Here is a 5,382-nt window from a genome sequence, read left to right as displayed (position 1 = left end):
CCCACAAACTGCCAGTTTGCAACCTCTGGGTGGGAGATTAAGATGTGCATTTGTCTTGGGGGCTTGGAAAGGGAAAGTTATTTTGTTTTTGGTTTTAACATAAATCCCTGATAGGTCTCAGTCTTTTTTGCTTCTTTTGTTTTTAATTTCACCAGCACAGAAGGTCTGTCCTTGTTTATGATATGTCCTTGCTTATGGTAGGCTCTCACCATTGATTCCTGTATGGCATCATTCGTTCATTCAAAATAATACAGTAAGTTCCCTACCCCACCCCTCAATTCGAAAACTAGGATCGTGAGAATCAGCTACGTCCACCTGTGGGCTCCTCTCTCCCCTACCCCCTTCCTGCCTTCCTCCACCAAGCTATCCATATTCATCACTCCCTTACTTTCCTTTTTAGATTCTTTATCTCTTGGTTTTAGCTGGATTTTAACTTTATAAAAAGGGTATTATACTATATGTAATCTTTTGTAACTTATTTTTTTCAACTAATAGATGCTGAGATGTAGTTCATTGTGTAGTATGCCATCAGCGTGTTCTACAGCAGATTCAGCCATTCTCCTGCCTGTGGGGACTTGTCTGTTTCCAGGTTATGTGAATGGGTCTGCCGTGCACTTTTGTTTATATCTTCCCTGAGCCTATAAACCTGAGAAAGAGTTTTTGCCACTTAGGAGTGGAACTCCTGGGCCACAAGGTATGTGGATGTTCAGTTTTAAGAATTAGTGCCAAGGGCTTCCCTGGTGGCGCAGTGGTTGAGAATCTGCCTGCCAATGCAGGGGACACAGGTTCGAGCCCTGGTCTGGGAGGATCCCACATGCCGTGGAGCAACTAGGCCCGTGAGCCACAATTGCTGAGCCTGCGCGTCTGGAGCCGGTGCTCCGCAACAAGAGAGGCCGCGATAGTGAGAGGCCCGCGCACCGCGATGAAGAGTGGCCCCCGCTTGCCGCAACTAGAGAAAGCCCTCGCACAGAAACGAAGACCCAACACAGCCATGAATGGATAAATAAATAAATAAATAAAATTAAAAAAAAAAAAAAAAGAATTAGTGCCAAAGTGTTTTCCAGTGACGTTAGACCAATTTACCCTCCTACAATCAACGAGTAAGAGATCTTGTGATCCACATCCTCTCTAACACTTGGTACTGTCAAACTTTTTAAATTGTTGATAATTGAGTGGGCATAATCTTTGTGGCTTTGATTCACATTTCTCTTATCACTTTGAGGCTGAACACCTTTTTTATGTATTTTCTGGCTGTATTTTCTCTTCCATGATATGGTGGTTCATGTCTCCTGTCTAATTTCCCATTGTATTATTTGTGCTTTTTTATTGATTTCTAGGAGTTCTTTATACATGCTTGATACTAATCCTTTGTTGGTTGTATTTCATGAATTCTTTCCACTTTCTTTACGGTGGCTTTTGAGAAATGTTCTTAATTATAATGCAGTTAAAATGATCCATCTTATCTTTTATAGTGACCACTTTTGATGTCTTATTTAAGAAATCCTCCCTGACTTCAAAATCTAAAAGACATATCATCTATATCTCCCAAGAGTATTACTTAGTGATAAGAGTTATCACTTATCACTTCCCCCTTAAAAAAAAATTAGATGCAGGGAATAAATCTGATTTTTGTTGTTTTTTTTGCTAGTTGCTGGCAGATTAGACTCGGTGTGAAGTCATGTTTTCTGACTTGAAATGTAGTTTTAGTGCTCCATGGCTCTTTCTCATTTAAAAGGGGTCACTGCCAGTGTTGTTTCCAGACTTTACCTCGTGCTGTGTCTGCAGCCACAAAATAGGAGGGGTCCCTCCTGAAGGACAGGGGTTTTCCATGCATTCTAGGGCCCCTGGAGTCCCAGGGACGAGATAAAGTTTCTTCTGGGCTGAGGAAGGCAGGGAGCTCTGCAGGGCAGCCGCATCACTGTGCAGCCAGGTTGGCTGAACTGGTGCACAGGGTGGGTCACTCCGCTGCTGCACCCTTTCCTTCCTCCCTCTGGAAGGAAAGTGTTTAGAGCAGCAGACTGCTAAGCAAGCACGTGCGTGGACACAGGGAGCAGATGCACTGAGCTTCTTGCCTCTTGTTATCCAGAAAAAGAAGGGGTTGCACCCTCTGAACCCTGGCAAAATGGATGCCAATGTTGTCTGATGTGGAGGTGGGCCTGTATGGGGAAGCAATGCAAAGATAAGAACGGGTACCCCTGCCTGCCTGTGTAAGAAGCACCTTAGCTACAAGCTCAGCTCACAAATGGCTTGATTTGTTGTACTCCAACCAAGGCCAGTCTTGAATCAGTCAGACAGAGCTCTTTGTTCTGACTCAGAGCTGTAACTAAGATTATGGGGTGGAGATAGAATCAAAACTCAGAACGCCACTGGCTCTGGTCACATCACCTTCTGTCAGACTGAGAATTCCTGTCCCTCCCCCAAGGCAGTGCCCTGAAATGCCGCCTGCTGTCTGAAGGGCCCATGTGGGTCAGCAACAGGAGGTGCTGTCACACCTGTAGATTCGGGGGCTGCTCACCAACTTGCCTGGCTCCCCCTCACCTCCCCTAATGCTCTCCTCCACCCTCTCGCTCCGCCTCCGGCTGGGGTGGAGTTTGCCCTGCCATCACCTCCCTCCTCTTCCCTCCTGCCTCCACGCCCTCACTTTGGTGTTGGTTGCAATGCTGACAGTCCCTTCAAGCAGAGTGGGTAGTCCTCACAGGCTGGGACCAGAGGTCCTGACTCACCCACAGTGTGTCCTTCCCAAATTGAAATAAATTGTCTTGTCCTTGGACCCCTATCTGCCCTGGGCTGGAACCAAAATCCAAAGGAAAAGGTGGTTTGGGTGGTGAGTCCAATCCCACCTTTTCCCTTTTCAGTGGTGCTTGGCCCTCCTGGTTTGTATGCATCCCATAAAATTCAATGCAGGCTATTCAGTCTTTGTCCTTATCTTGGAGGGCAGCATAAAGGACCCCAGAGAGCATGTGCCCAGATCCCCATCTGTCTGCTTTGTGGATCTGCAGGGGCACACTTCACTTCTCCCTCCTTTGAGTCCAGGGCACTAAACTAGCAGGGATGCTGGGCCATGGGTGTCCCAGGGTCGGAGGGATTTGCTGTTGCCTCCTATGGACACTCATTCCTCCTTAGTCTGACTTCCATTTTCATCTATGGGGGGGCAGTTAAGCTCCCACTTTAGGGAACTTGCCAAGCCCCGTCATGACTTCCTTCCCAGAAGTCCTTGATCGCCAAGGAGAGACTTAAGGGCTTGTTCCTCTGGGTGCGAGATACTGCCTCTCTGTGCTGAAAAGGGGCAGCCTGTGGGAGCAGTTCCCCAAAGCACACCTGCCTCCTCTTTCCCACACGCATCACGCCAGGACCAGTTGCTTCCAGGCAGGAACCTGGCTGATTGCACGTATGCAGAGGGATCTGGTTTTGGTGATGGAAAATGGCTCCCCGGCTCCTGGCCCCTAGAGTGATCTGGCACAACATCAGCCCATCACTGACACATTGCTTCCATTCAACCTGGCCTCCAGGAAGTTCCTTTTTCTTTTTAAGCACAGAGGGCCTGTATTTAACATGACAGCCCGCTGCAGTATTGAGTTAACTATAAACAGAGATGATCCTTCTGGACAGAATCACCACCCACCAGACAAAATGATTAAATTTACAACTCAACTGGTGCTGATCAATATAAATGAAATGTGAAACAGCTTAATGTAGCCACCAGAAACAGCTGGCCCAAGGTTGTCTTCTCACAGGTATCCCAGTATGTCAGCTCCACACGGGGGCTCTCTGCACATGTGGGATTGTCCAAACTCACTTTTATTTTCTCTTTCCTCTCAAATAAATATGGCAGTACCTTGCCAAATCAGTAGGGGTAGGCTGGATTATGCTGCAATAACAAACAACTCCAAAGCTCAGTGGCTTGAAACAGCCAAGGTTGATACCTCATCGTGCTGCATTTCCAGTGCTGGCCAGCAGAGGAGGCTCTGCCCATCATAGAAACTTGGGACCTTGGCTGGCAGAGCATTTACTGTCTTGAAAGCTTCCAGTCATCCTATCAGGGGAAAAGAATGCTTCTTGCATTAGCAAACCAATGTCTGGGATTGGAAATCATGCATGCCCCTTCTGTTCACAACTCGCTGGCCAGAGCTGGTGACATGGCCCCACCTTCTTGGTATCCCATGCAGGATACCAAGAAGCACAGTCCTAATCACGTGCCAGCCAGTGAAGAGATAGAAATGTTTGCTGAGCAACATCAGTGACAAGCACATCTGTTTAAAAACTGGCTAGGTTTTGAACGAATCCATGGAATCTGGCGATTTAATGTGATCTTGTCATGGAATGACGAATAACAGCCCCCAGGGCTTGTCTATTTCTTTAAGACATGTGTAAACTGCCCCAAACACACACATTTCAGAGGCTCAAAGCAATCTCTGGATGCATGAAGAAAGAGCGTGGAATGCCCCACCTTCTCCCCAGATTCTCTCCTCAAACTAGCAGTGAGTCCAACAACAGTAATCACACCTGGGTGCATAATCTCTAACTGGGCAAATGCATTTGCACAGAGAGTTAAGGCAAAAGGGAAAAGAATGGTTCTTGATCTATATCACACCTCTTCCCAGGAACTCCTTTCCTTCAGGACCCAGGCTGGGCGTGCCTTTCATTCCTGGTTCCATGAGGTTCCCTGTCCCTAGCAGAGGCTGGGCAAGCACTCCGGTCTACTCAGTGTGGCCTTGGCCGGGTGCCCTGAGCTGTCCTCCAGGCTGGGCCGCAGCCAGCCGAGGGTGCAGCTGGCATCAAAGACCATGAGGTCACGGCATTCAGCATTCGGGCTGCTTTGGGCACCAAGGCTTAACATTCATACATGTCTGTAGAAAGGTTATTTCAAAGTTGTTTTTTATTCAACTGTTATTCAGCATTATACAATACAGTTTATAAACAAGTGTCTGACCTTGTTTCCAATCTTTATTTAAAAATAAATATTATTGACAGTGAATTTTAATTATGATAAGATGTATCTTTTTTTTAATCAAAATGTCTCAAAAGAAATAATTTACTTTAATAAAAAAAAGAGAAAAGCCCCCAAAGGAAAAAGTAAATTAAAAATTTCCTAAACACAATAATCTACTAAAAATATTTTGCTTTGTCAGAAAGGCTTTGACCCAGCGTATTTACATAGTATCCTAAAGATAACTGCTCAACAGTTCGTGCAAAATGAAGACTTGGAGGAAAAGTTTAGAAAAGAAAAATACATTAAAATAGAGAAATCATTGATCCCATGCATACTGCATGGTCCAAACTCCATCTTATTTGGAAACTAGATGCATTATTTTAGGTGGTCTACATTTGTGTAACTTCCCCAAAAATATGATTTATTCATTTTCCACGTGGACTTGGTCATGC

The sequence above is a fragment of the Eschrichtius robustus genome, chromosome 19, assembly GCF_028021215.1.
Source record: "Eschrichtius robustus isolate mEscRob2 chromosome 19, mEscRob2.pri, whole genome shotgun sequence".
Taxonomy (NCBI): domain Eukaryota; kingdom Metazoa; phylum Chordata; class Mammalia; order Artiodactyla; family Eschrichtiidae; genus Eschrichtius; species Eschrichtius robustus.
The sequence above is the reverse complement of the archived record's forward strand: the minus strand, read 5'-3'. Positions refer to the sequence as shown.